Source organism: Panicum virgatum, chromosome 5K (assembly GCF_016808335.1).
Source record: "Panicum virgatum strain AP13 chromosome 5K, P.virgatum_v5, whole genome shotgun sequence".
In the NCBI taxonomy this organism is placed as follows: domain Eukaryota; kingdom Viridiplantae; phylum Streptophyta; class Magnoliopsida; order Poales; family Poaceae; genus Panicum; species Panicum virgatum.
In genome coordinates this window covers 9,617,369-9,635,487 of record NC_053140.1, presented here as the reverse complement: position 1 = coordinate 9,635,487, position 18,119 = coordinate 9,617,369, and the positions used below count along the sequence as shown (strand labels likewise).

Below are 18,119 nucleotides of genomic sequence, written 5' to 3'. Positions count from 1 at the left end.
CATCGGTACTACCACTGACCCAATAAGCTTACAGCAAGCACCACTGCGCACATTATACACAGTGGCGGATCCAGGAATGATTAAAGGAGGGGTTGATTTCTTCGTCCTTTACCTCCCTTTCTTCTTCTTCTCCTTTTTCCTCCTCCTTTCTTCTAAAAAATAGAGTGAGGGTTCAAAGGGGTGCTCCATTGTTTTTTGGGGTCTAGAGGGCAGGAGCCCCCCTAAACCCAGTGCTGGATCCGCCCCTGATTGTATGTCTGAAGTGATCTACAATGGTGACTCCTGCTTGGCGCATGCCTGAAGTGGGCTTGGCCATTGGGACCGTGGTTGGAGCGATGCTACTGCTCGCCATTCTGGTACCTGTGTACGCCTGTGCTAGGGCCACCGGTCTGTCGGCCGCGAGGTGGCTCACTTGGGTTAGGGATCAGATTCCAAAAGCTGTCGCGACTGCGGTGATGGTTGTCGGCATCATCTCCGCAGCCACGACTGACTATCCTTGCTTGTTCCGCATCGGCGGGGTGATGCTGTCTTACGTGATATCCAGCGCCTTGGACCTTGTGATATAACTTTCGTGATGAGGTAAGGCTTTCCGTCACATCGCATGTTTAAACACCAATTACAACTACTAAATATAGGCTTATTACAAAACTAATTTCATAAGTCGTGATTTAATCACGAGACGAATCAATTAAGCCTAATTAGTCCATAATTTGACCATTAATTGCTACAATAACCATCTGCTAATCATACATTAATTATACTTGATAGATTTGTCTAGAGCCCTAATTACAACTTATGCAATTAGCTTTATATTAAGTTGTCATTCAAACATTCGAATTGACATCCAAATATTTGATGTGACTACTTAAAAAACCAAACGAGGCCTGCAACTAGATTTTTGAGTGAAGTCATCTGAGGATCTGTCCGAGTTTCTGATGTTAAGCACACCTCAGGTGACTTATTTTCAACTTGCTCTTGATCAATGCATTTGAGTGATCCATATAGGTCTTCAAGTATTTCCCAAATAAGATGTGCATCTATCCACATATTTCATAAATTATATCCTGCACATCACTACTCAAAATATTGCACAAATAGTTAGCAAAGCGTGGAAGAAACTGTCTCTATATGTAACAGTAAATAAAGCAAGTTTTAAGAACTGCCTAGTTTTAATTGTGTGTCTTCCTTTTAAATGTACTTCATGACGGCGTTCTCCCAGGCCAGCATATGTAAAAGTATAAATAAAGCAAGTTTTAAAACTGTCAGTTTTAGTTACGTTTTCTTCCTTTTTTACTGTATTTACGACGGCTTGACACATCACCCGTCCACATCAACAAACACACACTCGAGAAAACACTGAATCAGCACCCACACACTATGGATTCACATTCATGTCTCCATGGATTCACCACTACTGATCATCTCTCTTAGGTCATCACGCACCAGTCACTGGCGTGAAACTGAAAATTGATTGGAACGAAGTAGGCTGTAAAAGCACTGAAACTTAGTCTGAAGTTTTCTTTTCGATAACGAACTTAGTCTGCAGTTTATGAGAGGTTTGCATCATACAAATTTACGCAGATAAATACCGTTCCGTCCGCAAGAGCCAATATGTAGTCATAGCCCGGATGCTGAAATCATTAAAGAACGGCCCAGTCAAGATACTCCTGGGCCCTTCTGGGCCAAGACATTTTAATATTCGAGCTATATTCTGGCTCGGAAATCCTATATATTTTCCGAAAGATTTTTTCTTCCCTACCCTCAGTGTTTGAGATTCATGCAAATCATCTCATTTGTTAAATATCCTCAATCCTAATCTTCTTCCGCCTCCAACCAGCTTCCTCACCATGCGCCGCCGCCCCACCCGCCGGCCTGCCGCGCTCCTGCACGCTACGGTTGCTGCACTGCAGCGCTGCTGCTGCTGCGCAATGCTGCTTCCGCCGTAGAGCATTGCTTCTGCGCAGCACTGCCTCCGCCGTTGCGTGCTGCGCTGCTGCCGCCGCCGCCGAGCCGCGCGCTGCACGCCACTGTCGGAGAAGAAAAGCTGAGGTCGCTAGAAAAGAAATTTTCAATATTTTCATATCAATATTTCAACATTTTATGTTGCCAATTTCAATATTTATCTTTTACAGTTTTAACATTTTGAAAGCCAAATGTTGAATATGTTTAACAAAATGTTGAGTTAATTCTACTAAAATGTTGAATACGTTTGCAGCAGATAATTGGGTCAAGGTGGGCTTTAAAGATGAATGTCTTATCTATCTTCCAAAAGATAGATACGAGCCCCATTCTGGCTTCAGTTTGCATTTTTGGCCTTTTTCTATTTCCTTTATTTCTCATTTATCAATTTCGATATGAGTGAAGTTCACAAAATTACGTAGCATAGCTGTTATACTATCTTGGAATTTTAACTTCATTTATTCGCAGACTACATATTTTATGCCCTCCACTCTAGACTCTGTTTGGTATGCGGTAAGGCTATGGCTTGAAAGAGGCCCAATTTGCAGCTATGATGGTTTGAAGGGCCCACTTCGCTTCCTTCCACTAGTGTGTGAGTGGATGCATGCCAGATAAAGGAGCCGAAGAACAAAATTACAGTACCTGCTAAGAAAATCCTAGGCGGCTAGGCCATGTTTACATACAAGGTTTTGGTGTATTTGCATGTTAGAGAATTATATATATTGCAGTTTTGCATAGTAGTACTTTAGCAGTTCTATAAAACCCTCTTTTTTGAAACCATGATTTTGCACGCATCTTGTGTTTTTATACCATGATTTTCTTTATTAGAAAAACAACAGCATCCAAATAGGCTACCTGTATTGTACCCTGTTATTTGGGGGAAGGAAATATTAATAAATAAAAAATTGTTATCTCTTCCGGCATGCAAACCCTACTGAGTGCAATTCTAGAAGGACTTGGCTAATTTATGGCCGGCCGTACGGCCACCCTATTTTTGGAATTGCTGCAGTCCACCATAAGGCAACTTTCCTCTTTTAGCAAAAAGCTATTGGCGCTATATTTTTGCCCACGCATAAAGTTGCACTAGACGGTGCACATGCTTGCAGATGGCCTACACATTTTTTTCTGATCTTAAATATGCAAGCTCTACTAATATGAAATGACACCTCTTCTTTGTTAATAAAATAAAAGTGCATGTTCCTGGATATCGCTGCTTGCTGGAAGAAAATGATGGCACACATACTGAACACTAAAGGAAGCAACAAAAATTGCACAGATAATATATTGATTTGCCAAACCTCAAAATTGTTACATTTCTCTTATGAATGTATAGTGTCGCGCTGATGATGCATTACTAGGTGATGAGGAAGGGCATGTAGAGCCCAAAAACCATACATGTTTTTGAATCATTGTAGTGAAACTAAAACATTGTGGATTCAGAACGGAATTTGGGACCAATTAGGCATCAATCTAGAGGATGCTACCCTCCAAAACACACTGGCAGCTAAGTATAGCGTTATTTCAGTTCTTGTTCACCCATGAAGCTGCATCTTATCCTCATTTTGTCAACTGCAGAGATACTAGTAGTTGTATGTAACATATTACTCAAGGCTGCCAATAAAAGAAAAATTATGAAATGCTCGATAAAAGATTACCTAATGAAGTACACTATTTTGCCTATCATGAATCATATTATTTCATAGTATCAGGATAGAGAACAGTTAAAAGTGGTGTATTAGCATAGATAAACTCCCATGATGAATGAACATAACATTTTGCTCAACTATATGTTTTGATGATACTTTACAACAATAAGCATTCTTGCTTGTAGGCATATTATAATAAACTCAGGAGCAATTTAAAACAAACAAGCAGGCAAAAATAATGGATTATTCAATGAAGTTGCCTAATGTAATACATGAATTTGCCTTCTGCTGAAATAATTATTGCCTAATTCAGAAATCACATAATAGCATAACAGGGTAAAATGCTTTAGATGTAAAAAAGTATAATAAATTAAAGTTGTCTAATCAGATGCATGAATTTGCCTCTGCTAACAAGTATTATTGCCTAACGAAATATATAAATTTGCCTTCTGCTAAAGACCAACATGAAAATGCATGAAAATATTAGGAATGATAGGAACAGATTTGGTTTTCAGGGCATACTGCATGTGGATGCACGAGCTGCCTCGCGTCGCAGCAGCCGCACCATTTTGCAAAGCAAATACAAACTGACTTTTTTTTAGAAATTAATCTGTACACTAAAATAGCAAAATTCAGCGACATATGAAAAGACTACTAGAACCAGAATATAGAAGTGTTGAACCACAGTGGATAAATTGCTTATTGATGTAGCATAAGTTGCCTAATTTAGTAGTATATTTTTCCTAATGAATAATTAAACAAACGGTTGTTGTTGCTATTACTAGACCTAATTAAAATGAGTTCAGTATCCTATTGCACATACATATTAAACGAACTGTTGTTGTTCCTGTTACTAGCGGCATTAAGAATCCGCATGTAACCTTCTATCAAAAAATACTTATTTTAACACATATTGTTGCCTATCTGAAATAATATTATTGCCTAATTTCTATATATATTATTACCTAATAAAAAACCAATGGTGCTTGTATCATAAAAAATTGTAGGATCTAGCACAAATACTGCCACAATAAGAGGAAAAGAGCCGAGTAGGCTAGCTGCATAATGTGTATAGAAAAAGAAAACAAGGCTGCATAGTCTAACAACTAGATTTTAGTTTTTTTAAAAAAATTAGGAAGCACCCTTGAAAAATAAAAATATGACAGTGTGAATTAAATTTATCCATGCTATCATGAATGTTTGCCAAAGAGTGTGATACCCCTACCCCCCAATCCAATACAGAAAAAAGGAAGTACAAGTCTAATGAAAAGAGCAACATATGGGTTCTAGTAGGAATGCTCCTATTTCTTTGTGATAATAGTTCAGATCATGCTTCAAAAACAGAACAATAGTTTTTTCTTTTAGATCTAGTGGGAATGCTGCAATCTCTATACAAAATACTAAAAATTACATGTCCAATAACATTACCTAATGAAGTAAACTATATTACTTTTTCAGTGCCATATTATTGCCTAATTAAAAACCACATAACTGCCTAAATTAGTCCATATTATAGCCTAATGAATTTTGAATATATACTCTCAAGATGACTGCGCACATAGCATTAACTCCCATGTGGTCAGGCTAAGGAACTAGGTTCTGTGTTAAATACCAGTGCTGATAGTTTTATATTACCTTGCACTTTAAACAACCAATGAAAATGAATTCTTAAATTCTAAATTAAACATTGCCCAATGAAGTAAACTATTTTGCCTGGTTAAGAACCATATTATTGCCTAATCAGAACCATATTAATGCCTAATGAATTATATTTTTGGATAATGCAGAACCATATTTATTTCTAAAGTTCCTATTCATTTTTATTTCCTAATGAAGTAAAATGCTATATACTAAAATGTATTGTTGCCTACTGAGAAAACAAGAAGCAGAGAAAAAAAAGAGAGGTTGATATACCACATTACTCTGTTTTTAGTTGATCAAAGAGCAGATTAATAATCAAGAGATGTCAGATGTGCCAGTGTCTGAATCTGCAATCACTAGACAGCTGCTGATTGCACAGACTCGTGCCCTCTTTAATTTCTTCTTCAAGTCAGCTCATATCTTTGTCAGAGCCAGAAGACGAGCCGCTGCTATCCACCTTGATCAACTCAGCTGATTGCAGCCACCCGGCGAAGCTGAACCCCAGCACGGGTTCTTTCTACACTGGCGCCGCCGCCAGGCGCACTCTGAACGCCAAGACCTCTGCAAAATCAACTGGATGTGAGCGTGAGTGTCCCACACCCAAAAGTTAGTCGATGAATCTGATGCAAATGATTTTAGGTGCGCAGGGCATGAACCCATCGAAAAATCTATGCTTCAAGTTCCTCTCCTCCACATCGAAGACTAGCCCAAATCCAAATGCGGATGCTGATGACTTATGTGTTGATCATTAGTAAAAACATGGGGTGAATGAAAAAAATAATTGAACTATGAGGGCCAGCTCCTGATCTTAAATACCTTACAAGTCCTACTGCCTGTGCTGGTCAACTAGATCAACCTATCCACCCAAAAATGCAGGACTAAACTGAACTAAAAAAATAACTGAATTACTATAGTTTATTAGCATGTTTGCATGTTTACATGTGAAGCATGTTATGGAAGTGAGCTGGCCTTATGTTAGAATAGGTGAATACAGTAGACAACTATAAGGGCTAGCTCTTGACCTTAATTACCTACTCTATACTGTATTTCGCTGCTGCTTGCATTGGTTCAACTAGATGAACCTATCGATCTGAAATGCAGAACTACTTGTAACTGAAATATATTAGTTCACTAGCTTGTTCACTAGCATGTTTAAATGTCAGAGGAAGTGCCACTGAAAATCAAGCACTGTTGGCTCATTAGCGTGGAGGCACATACTTGACCCACACATCCTAATATCTAGCAACTAGGTATACTGTTCTGTGAACTGAAACTAAGTGAAGCAACAAAAAATCCCCCTAGTCGCTCATGGATTGTGGAATAAAAATGTGAATAAAATGCAAACAAAAACCGGTAAAAGTCCCTGCTAATTGATGCGAAAAAACCAACAGGATGTGAGCATGGGTGTGTTCCTGACACCCCAATGAACATGTATATGCTAAAAAAATCCTCTGCATCTGCACCCACCCAATGCAGAGGATTGATGTGTGCTACGATTCCCAGCGGTTAGTGCGCGAGCGTGAAATCCCTAACCCCTGACCTCCCCAAAAACCAGAACAAACCACGAAAATCCCCCAGAAATCAATGTGACGAGCTCGATGCAGAGCATTTGGGGGTGCACGGGGGAGGGAGGGGGGGTGCGTATGAACAGATCTGTCTAAATCAACCACAGCGGGTGCCCTCTCCAGATTCCACATGCGAACTGATGATCTCCACCCAACACGAAAATGCAGTCAAAATCGATGCGGAAACATGGATGTTCCAAGGAGCGAGGATCTCTCACCTGGGCCTAATCTGCGCCGCCGATCCCTATACCGCCCCGCGCGGGGGGGGGGGGCAGCATCCGGGAGTGCACGCTGCCGGCGAGGGGGATGCGAGCATCGCAGCTGAACGCGTGGGGAAAGAAAGGAGCCCTAGAGAGAGAGAGAGAGCTCCCCGGCGTCGCCCCCTCCCGCATCACAGCTGAACGCGTGGGGAAAGAAAGGAGCCCTAGAGAGAGAGAGAGAGAGAACTCCAACAGAACAAACCGCAAAAAAAATCAATCGAGGAGGCCAGGAGGGGGAGGGGGAAATGGATGCGGCGCAAGGGGGGAGCACTCACCTAGGTCTCTGATCTGGACTTGAACCCCCAAAAATGTCCTCCAGGAGACTAGATGTGCATGCCGGTGGTGGGGGGATTGAAGCAGATGCCCCTGACGGAGTGACGGAGGAGAGAGAACCCTTGAGAGAGGGTGAGCAGATAAAATGAATGGTCCGCCGCTGGCTATTCAATTCCTTATATGTGGGACCGGCCAGATAGTTGGCTCTTCGTTGGACGTAGCCAGGATAAAAGAGGGAGCGGCCGTGCGACTAGAATAAAATACGAGTGACCGTATCAGAGTCATTACCATTCTAGAAACATTATATTAAAAATCTACTTTTCCATGTCCAGGGCTTTTCTAATCATTTATGTTGCAAAATCGATTGCATATGTAAAACCATCTCCAAAAACTTTTGTATTTATGAATAGCTAAAATCCTGATATAGCTATTATGTAAAACGAAATAGCTAGTGAAAAAGAAATGAAATCCAACAGTTTCTCCAAAATCCAAAAAGAAATGGCTAGCGCTCAGCGCTAGGCAAAGATGCCCAGCAACACCCCTGAATAGAAAATGAGGATAGAAGATGAGGTAGATAAAATTTTTGTTGGATGAGATTTTTTTTGTTTTTTTAGCTAATTCACCCAAGATACAAAAGCGATGCTCACACACAACTTGAGAAAACAGTTGTTTTGTGGAAACAAAAGTAGGAAGCTTTCGCCTTTTTATCAACTGGTCGCGTGCACCCGTGTGCCACAGGCCCACTGACACATGGTCCAGTCCTGCCATGGTCCGTGCCTTGCCGTTGCCGCATGCATTGCATGGCCACGTGTACACGAACTACAAATAAACGGGCTTGCTGCGTCCCGATCCCGACCCGTGACAACGACCGAGCCGCCTTCTGGGGCTCTGCCCATGACGACGCCACGGTTGGTGGTGAGGACGGTCGTGTTAGGCTTGTTTGAGTTTGACCAGTATACAATTGAAAGAAGCACTCGAAAGCTGTCTCAAAAAAAAAGCACTGGAAAGCTTCGGCTTGGTTGGCCGTGGGGGTTGACTCCAACAATGAAGAGAAGGGTGCCGCGTAGGGCATTTTATTGCATGAATTGTTTACTCCTAAGATACAATGGGAGCAAGGTCCCGAAAAAGGAGTGATTATATGTAGGTTACTACTGGCACTACGTTGGATGAAGTAGTGGTCCGTCTCCGAATCTTCAGGCGATGGGTCAATCTCCCTCGGTATGAAGGGTCTCATCTACCAAGAAGTTTCGAGCTTGCTTCTTGGGTCTTCATTCGTCTTTTGATGGCTTGGGAGAAGAAGACTGCTCAACTCAGGTTGAGTTGATTTGCCACCGCGAAAGGCATGTACGCGTCTCTAGCTGGGTATTCGATTTGCTTTGTTGTCAGATGGCGTGCGTGCCATGACTCTTGTATCTCGATTCTTTTTAGTTTGTCCTTCTCCTTCCGTAACGGAGGGTCTAGTCACAGCACCGCAGTTGCTATGTCTTCCAGAGACGGTTTCCCTTTTTCGCTGAGGTCTGCATAAGATGGATGTAGGGTCGGGACAATTAGTTGCAAATCTTTAGAGTGTGATGGGGTGATGCCGTGATCCAGTTGCAGTCATCGGATGTCATGGTCGATCGCCGCGCCACAGAAGATGTGCTCCTCTTCTTCCAAGAACTTTTAAAGATCTTCCGGTATTTGACCATCTGTTGCATGTAAAGCCTGAACAATAAGGCAGTGAGTGCTGACACATATCTGTATGAGGGTTGTTAGGTGGCTGTTCCCTTTGCCGAGTTTCTTCCATTCTGTGTCTATGCCCACGATCATTCCTCGGCGTACTGCTGGTCCTCTGAGTTCTTGGAGAACCTGACCGACTACCCCTGCATCAGAGGTGATCGTGGTGTCGATGACAATGCCATCCAAGAAAGGTACGTTGATGCGTGTAGTCGGAGGTGGCCCCAGAATTGGAGCAATGTTCCATAGATCTCGGTCTGGGGTTGGATGCCCTACGCTCGGTTGGTTTGTCAAGGTGCCAGATCGACCCTGATGGAGGCCAAGTGTCAGGTCCCGTAGATCTTTTGGGCCAGCTAGTGCGCTGGCAGGAGTTTGGAGGGGAGGAACCATAGGGATGGCTCGCTCGATTGGTACGCTGGCTGGATCTGTGAAGATGAGTGCTCGTGCCTTCCGTGCTCAGGAGTTGGTGCTGCCTTGAGGTTGCTGGCATCTTATCGCCTTCCCTTCTATGCGCTCTTGATTGGGGGCGGTCTTGATGATGGGTTCTTGTCATTGTTGCTCCTTGGGCGTGGAGTGAGATCTTGAGATAGATTCGTGAAGTTGCCAGGACCGCCGACGCTCAGGCTTTTCTTGCCGAGATTGATAGGTTTACTATTGACGGTCGTTATAACACAAATTCGACCGCCAACTTGTCCCAAATCCAGAGAGAAAGAGCAATGCTTGCATGCATATAGGTTTATAAAGAATGTAGTTCCACTTGTACCTGGAAAAAGTGTGAATGCAGGGCTTTTATCAAGAATCAGAGGAGAAGTACACCACCTGGACCCATATCGAAGAAAAGTCAACTCAGTCAACAGGAGATCAAAGGGGAAAGAGGCCCACATGTCAGCATCTAGGGGCCCCACTATGAATCCCCGAAGACAGGAGCCCACAAACAGTGGCGGACGCAGATTACAAACTTAGGGGGGCTTGGTTCTTCCTCATTCTCATCTCCACTCATTTTCTCTCTTTTTCTTCATATTTTTTCTCTTTTCTTCTCACTTTTCTCCTTTGATTTCAGTGGAGGTTTTGGGCAGTAGGGGGGCTAGAGCCCCCCTAGCCCCCCCTTAAATCCGCCCCTGCCCACAAAGACCACCTGGAGCTCACCTGCCAAGGCCCTGGGCCAGAGGGACCAGGCCCAGGTCAGCCGACCCAAGCCCAAAGGCCTCTAGCCTGGCCCTTTGGAGAGGCGGTTGCTCATGTCGGTAACTGAGTCGGTGCAGAGGGGATTCACCGCCAAGCAAGCCTAACCACCTGTACACGTGGAGGATGGAGAGGGACTTGGGGGGGGGGGGGAATATTCCAAGAGCATCTCCACACTCCCCAAGTCATCTCTTGGCCTATAAAATGAGCTCCCCTTCACTCTTCTCAAGACACACAAGATGAAGATCCACTCAAGAAGCTCTCATTTGTGCTATATTCTCTAGTTAGTGGAGTTAGGAATTAGTTTAGTCTTCTAGTTCAAGAGCAAGCCTCACCGGCGGGATTTCTGGTATAAGCTTAGTCCTAAGTTCTATATTCAGCATTTCCTCTTGTAAGACTTTGCTCTATTTCAATAAGAATGGAATCATCTTCTAGTTGTTCTAGTTCTGGTATTGTGCTTTATATTGATATCTATATAGTTGATGACTATAGTCTAGTTATGCTTTGTCATAATTCTGTGATCGACCTACTAGAGAGATGCACTGGTATGGGTTTGGTGTTTACGCAAGTAATTGCTCTATGCCTTCCTAGGGGATATAGAGTAGTGTTTAATAACGTAAGCGCGGTGCTTAGATTAGAGAACATCATCAAGTGGTTCTTTACGCCACGGAGTCGTAGGGTCTGTACGTTGTTGGTGACAGCACAGTATGGTTGTGCCCTCACATTCGCATTTAGTTCTATAGGCGGTTTTGCTTGGCACGGATGCTCCTCCGCATCTATGTCCAATTGGATAGCAATGACGGGCTGTCGTAAGGAACTCGGCAGTCAGGGGTTGTTCTACGAAATACTAGGAGGGCATTGTTAGGGGGTGACAGATCACAGAGTTGTATACTAGCAGAATAGACTAACATGACTAAGTAACTAGAACTACAGAATGAAGCTAACTAATAGTCCATCTCCACTAGCTTAAGTATCTTTTATCTTTATAGCTCCTTGTTCTTCAGTGTGTCACTCTGCCTTGCTTTTATCTGCTTACCCCTGCATGAGTTATGATCTACACTTATGCATAGTATATATGTGCAACAAAGTATTTTCTTACCAAATCTTCCCTTGGGATAAACAAATACGATACCTTGGAATACTCCCGGGTGAAATGCTACATCGGTAACTCCGTCCGCTCGGAATTCTATTCTGTAACTGCACTGGTTTACCCAGTATGTCTGGCACCGTGCTAGGGATTTCCATTCCTATTAGTATGCGCTAGTAAATACCAACATTTACTATGATCATCCGTCCCTAGATCCGGTTGGGCACTCCTGCTGAGTGCTAAGTCAGTAGGTCCAGGGTCTAGTTCTGGAGTCGTATCTATATCATCAAGAGAGATATCCTCCAGAGGTTGAATCTGGGTCAATGCTGGTGCTGCTGGAGGAAATCTTGGTGTTGGCTCCATGATTTCATCCAGGTAGTAGCGAGGCATGGTATCATCTATGGTCTTGCGCATTGCCCTTTGGTATGCCGCAGCTGCGTTATGTAACCCGAAGGGTCACCTGTTGTAGATTGGATCTGTGAAAGGTATGGGTGGATTATTTCCCGTTCTAGCCCACCAATTGAATCTGAGATCTTTATCTTGTCGTATGTAAGAAGTTCTCCGAGTGAATCCGGAATCGGATATTTCTTGGTGAAGCTGCCAATGCCGATGTTGGAATCAGTGTCGAGGCCGATACATCCACCAAGGGAACAGGTGGGCGGGTTTCCGCTTCAAGCCTTCGAACAATCCTGAAGTTCTTATCTCGTCATATGTGGAAGTTTCTCTGAGTAAATCTGGGATCGGATCTATCTCGGGTCGGGTTGTCGGTGTAGGGATATGGGGACGCAAAACAAAATTTTTCTACCCCATGACCAGGAACTACTGCTGTTATAGATCACGGGATTACCACTAGACGCGCGGATGCGGAACTTCTATCGCGCGTCGATGTAGTCGAACAGATGGAAGCCGGCAGTGCAGTTGCGAGAACCTCCTCATGTGTGGCTCGTCCTTGTGCAGCAGGTGCGGCACCTCCAAGGTATCCACACGTATGGGAAGAAGCATCACGATCCGGACTGCTAGGTCCGCGAAGGCGACCTCGGGCTTGGCGCACAGGAGGGGTGGTACTATTCACTAGCGGCTACTGTAGCAAGGGTCTTGTAGCGCCGAGCACTGTTCACGGTCCTGTAGCGCGCCAGGAAGAAAATTAGGGTTCGCCTTGTGCGCCCCTTCTCTGTTTATATAGCCCCTAGGGACGCCCCTTTAATGGGCTTCCCTGTTGGGGCTCATTAGTGCACCTTAGCCGAGTCTAATTTGGATCTCATCCTCATTAGGCTTCTTTCCCTTAAGTGTGTGACCCTATGAGCTCACGCGCGAATAGACATGGCCCGAGTACTCTTACTCAGCCCAATAGTAGACAGCGACATCTAGCAAAACATGTCAACTCCTATGCGCACGTAAAGATCATATCAGACGAGCCGTCACAATATCATATACATATTGTTCCTTTTGCCTCACGATATTTGGTCTAGCTCTAAGCTGACCTCTCTTTCTCGATGTCGTGATTTAGATCCTTGGTTAACACTTAACCTTGGCATGGCCATGCACTTCTTGATCTGACTCACTCGAGTGGCCTAGAAATATCTCTCTCATGTAGAGAGAGGCAAATCCCATCTTCACCGACTATGTCTCACAGCATGCTTCTTGACAGACCTGAAAGACACCTTTATGACTACCCTGTTACGGTGCAGCGTTTGATGGCTCCTAAGTAAGTCGGTTCACATCTTGAGTACATACGATGATCTCAGGTCTTAGGACACAGCGTACATATTGTGTAATGAGAAGTCATCATCTCGTGTTGGGTCAGTTCAATCTCATGTCTCACATGAGCCCACATTATTAGTTTGACATCACCATGTCCATGACTTGTGAAACATAGTCAATCAACTAATACATGTGCTAGTCTAATATTCATATGTGTCCTCACATGAACTCCGACTAGGAACACTTTAGAATATTCATACAAGTAAAGAGTTTCACAAATACTTCACATAAGCATTAATCAATGCAAGTTGTCATCCATGAATATTCAAGGAACACTTTATTAACCATGAATACAAGGAAATATGATTGCCTCTAGGGCATATTTCCAACAGTCGGAGTAGTCGGTGCCGATGAGATCGGAGTCGGAGTTAGAGGTAAAGTTGAAGACGGTGCTGGTGCCGATTCCGAGCGTAGTTCCACCGTGAAAGTTGGTTACCCGATCTGATCATGCAAAGAGGGCAACGTGATCGTGATCATCCGTGTTACCTCAATTGAAGACTCTCAAGCGAATGTGATACTAGATGAGGATAATTCTTATATTGAATGGCATGACAGAGACGACTGGGGTGAGCATCATATAGTTTTAAGGGGAAAATATTGCAGATGATTCATGAGAGAATGCAAAATGAAATGAGAATATATATATTGTCTTGAATGGCATGATTGATACAACTAAATAACCATCTTAATTTCAAAGAAAAACTTGTAGAAAAACACCCTCATAGTTTGTTCAAAGCAAAAACTCCTACTTTGTTACATTTTTTAAAAGACGTGCAAAGTGTCCACATCGATTAGCATCCACTAGAACATCCCCTATCCCTGCGTGCAAAGTGGCCACATCAACATCCACAACCACAAGCCATTATGTCTTCATTCAAAGTATTCGCATTAACAAACCACATCATTTACTTACATAAATTAGAATGCTAAAAACCATCCAGTAACATGTATTACATTACCAACACCATACATATACATCTCATAATTCTTATTCGTTAACATTATAACGCATTTATATTCCTCCTCTATACCCATGGCAACGCACGGGGAATCCATTTAGTATCTTATAAACTCTGTTCGTCTAAACAACCGTTTAGTCCGTTTAAACAACATTTAAACGGTAAACAGAGGTCACCCATGTCGTTTAGGCCCTAAACGGTGAATTAAACGGTTGGACCGTTTAAACCCGTTTAAACCGTTAAAATTCGTCTAAACAGAGTCGAGTTAATCATGATTAAATGAGCTAAATGATCATTTAATTTATAATTTAGTCAATAGGAGGATTACAACTACCACAATCAATACCGAACCAAGTATCACCGTAAGTTTATGAAATATTATGGGATTTAGATTTTTTCCAAAAAAATTATTTAGCAGAATAGTTACTTTTTATATGTGCAAATATGTAGATTTTTTAGTATATTTGACATTTACTTACATAAATATGCATATTTTAACGTCAATATGCCAAACCGTTTAGACCGTTTAACTCCGTTTAAACATTGTTTAAACGGTCTAAACACTAAACAAAGGGTGACCGACTATTTACCGTTTAACATTTAGGAAAACATTGCTTATAAAAGTACAACCCATGACATGTATCCTCTTGAGCCATGCAAGACCCTTTATGAAAATTTCACTTGATAAAAAAAAATTAGATAAAGGGAATCTTTATTTCATCGAGACAATGAAAATGCCCTGGTCTCTACATCCAATGATGTATCTGATTCTGAGCATTTAAATTATTACAAGTTTCAGTGATAACTGGACTCCTTCCAGCTCACTCGCCTGACACAAAACCGTGTCTAATCATAAGGAAAGAAACAACAAAAGGTTCCACATCAAGAACATAAATCTGCATGGTTAGATATTCCAGCGATCGAGCAGAATCCATTATATTTTGCATATAGGATCACTTTGGCACAGCCACTGCCTTGAAGGTCTCTACCATTACGTTGAACTTTTCCGCTGGCGGTGCCTCAATGACCTTTTTAGAAGCTAGCTCAAAGGAATGGCAAGTGTCAACAAATTTCTTCTCGTCTCCGGTTTCCTGGGCCTTACCAAGCATGCTTGTAACATACTGTTGTTGCTCCGCCGCAGCTGCATGGACTTGCACCTTTTTTTCTGGTGGCGCAGCGGCTTTGACACCTTCCATAGCCTCCTTCAATTTTGTTTCCATGTTACTCACGGACTTTTTAGCGCTGGCCCATTCCGCGGGTATTTCAGTGGCTTGTGCGAAGGTGATAGCAAACAGGATAAGCAGGATGATCTTGGCCATCGCCATTTTTGTTGAGAGGAAATTCAAGAAGAAGATGGTGCTGGGATCGGAGGTGTTGATGAGTATCTTTCCTTTTAATGATGGACACCGTTACTATAAATAGTGAATGATGGTGGTAGTGTAGGGCCAAGAGAGATTCATGGCAGAGCGTACGTGTGTGATGGGTCCAAAATTGGCTACCACCATGCATGCATTGTGGTGTTTGGGGGTACTGGGCGTTTAACGCCCGCTCTCTCCTCCGATCCTCTCATGCCTTCACCAAGCAAGAAATATGTGGTTGGCCATTATTCTACACAAAACTGTTTTTATATTATTAAGTTGGCACCAATGGTCGACCAATTCGCATCCCCTGCGGTCAGAGGATGAAGCGCGTGGCGAGGATTATTCGAGATACCGCACGCTGCACAGGGCACCGTGGTTTCCGGCGCGACCTGACGAGGCTCGGCGGGCCTCGCGTACCGGTACCGCCCGGCCTGTCATGGACGTACTACGCCCAAGTCGCCGACGCCGAGGTTGAAATAATCACGCTCTATGCATTCATGTTATGTCACTAGACGAGACGACCGACCCCGGCGTGACGGAGGCGGCCTGGAAAAATATTAGACAAGTACCGCATATCGCATTATTTTACTGCAAGATCGTGAGAGCATATCGCATATATGCAGGTCAGCCAACCGTCTTTCAGAGAACGCCACCACGCTGTTGCAAGATATCCTTGTACTTTCTGACTTTCACCCAGTCCCCAGGCTTAGTAAATCAAATAAATACTAGCATTGTCCTTTATTTCAGTCGAGGATTCCGCTTATTAGTTTCATCAGTCCCTTGCACGAAATATATATCACTGATTTGTTTTCAGATGAAAAAAATAGATCACTGAGATATCAATGGATAAGTAGATAAACCTAGCTACTAAGATTTAAAAAAATACTAAATAAACCTGCTAAAATATACTCCTACAGTAATTGGTTAAATCTCCACTGCTTTCTTGATAGGCTCCCTAAATTTTAGGTATTACAAAGCCTGGGACGACTAATGTTCAGTATACATCTGTTCTTGTTTTAACGTGTATATATATACCAGGTCAACCATCCAAACCGTAGACCGAATGAACTTCACAATCTCATGATTATTTGAAGATTCTTGACAACTGACTTCAAGAGGCAATTTCCCAGGTCGCTGTCCTTCAATTTATTAGGGAAGAAAGAGATATATAGGATTGCTTGGAACCAGTTAACTTGAGAGAAGCAGCTTGTAGTAAATAATCCAGTAATACAGTTATAGCACGAGGATCGTGTGATCTGTGGACGTCTGGTATTTATTCTAGAAATTTTATTGAAACGATGCTTAACATCAAACATCTTTACTCTCTCAGTATATGATTTAGAAATCATTTAGGACAAAGTTTGAGTCAAACCTTGTGAACATAAATCATGAATAACTCTCAAATTGTTGAGTTTGAAAATACAAAAATTATATGAGTAGATTTGTCTTGATAAAAAAATTTATAACAGTATACATATATAACTTTTTGATAAATATTGTTTATATAAACAAGAAGTCAAAGTTGTGTTTTGGAGACCGTGTCGCTATCCAAAATAACTTCTAAATCATATACAGAGGGGGTAGTGTACAACTTGTTCTTGGGCCCAACGACATATAATATATATATGGGGTTTGCTATTCTTCAACTAGTTGAAAATAGACAAGTTTTCAACTAAATTCGGTAAATATTGATATTACATCCAATGGCTAGCATAGAACCAGCTTAAATATACTAGACTTACAAACTAATGTGTCCCCACAATTACAAAATAGATGATTACAACCTGCAGTAATTGCAATTTACATATAACTATAGTGCAATTAACATAAGAACATATAAGTATAGCGAAATTACAAAACAGATCATAAATAAAACTTAAATTGCAAATATAGGTATAAGTAATTGCAATATGCGGTAATTGCAATTTACAGTGCAAGTACATGGCAGATCACAAATAAAACATAAATTGTCAATATAGGTGTAAGTAATTGCAGTCCGCGGTAATTGCAAAGGGTCTGTTTCAAATTTTAGGTCGTTTAGACCATGTTAGCAGGAATTATTTTTAGGAAAAAGTCTGAATTATTCTCATCAACTATAGCCAAAGTCCGGATAACTCCCTAAACTATAATTTGGTCCAATTTACCCCCTAAACTATGCCATTAAGTTCATTCTACCCCATAATACAATTTGTTCTTTTTGTTTCTCCACACACAAGTTGAATTTTAATGTCAAATTTTGCATGGTGGTAGTGGACATTAGGATGCATATTTTAAATATTTTTTTATAATTTTTCAACTTTATTTTTCATATAATTTTGAACTTCAATGTTTAATTTCTTGCTAAATATTCTAACCTATAATAATAATAATAATAAATTATGATATATTTTTTTAATATGTGTTATGATGTGTACTATCATCTTATAAAATTTCAACTTAAAACTCCACCTATGCAGGGAGAAATTAAAAAGACAAATTATGTTAGGGGGTAATTTGAACCAAAATGCATAGTTTGGGGGGTAAAATAAACCAAATGATAGTTTAGGGGTTATCTAGACTTTAGTTATAGTTGAGGGGAGTAATTTAGATTTTTTTCCTTATTTTTAGGTCGTTTAGACCATGTTAGCAGGAATTAAGGAAACCGGTGAATGGGCATGCAAACGCCGGTCACCCATTCACGTGTCATCATGATTACCCACTCGCATGTAC

The 18,119-nt window shown here is 41.8% G+C and overlaps 1 long non-coding RNA gene across 3 annotated transcripts; it reads right to left on the bottom strand.

Annotated features, from left to right (window-relative positions):
• Positions 1-3,214: 3,214 nt before the first annotated feature.
• LOC120706179 lies at positions 3,215-7,514 on the bottom strand. Of its 3 annotated transcripts, none has more exons than XR_005688216.1 (3): positions 7,347-7,509; positions 7,030-7,235; positions 3,215-5,807 (listed from the first exon to the last, which is right to left on the bottom strand). It is a non-coding gene; the product is annotated as an uncharacterized LOC120706179 (long non-coding RNA). The 3 variants fall into 3 exon arrangements; XR_005688215.1 differs by having other exon boundaries at positions 7,030-7,257; positions 7,347-7,506; XR_005688217.1 differs by lacking the exon at positions 7,030-7,235 and having other exon boundaries at positions 7,347-7,514.
• Between the last annotated feature and the right edge of the window lie 10,605 nt (positions 7,515-18,119).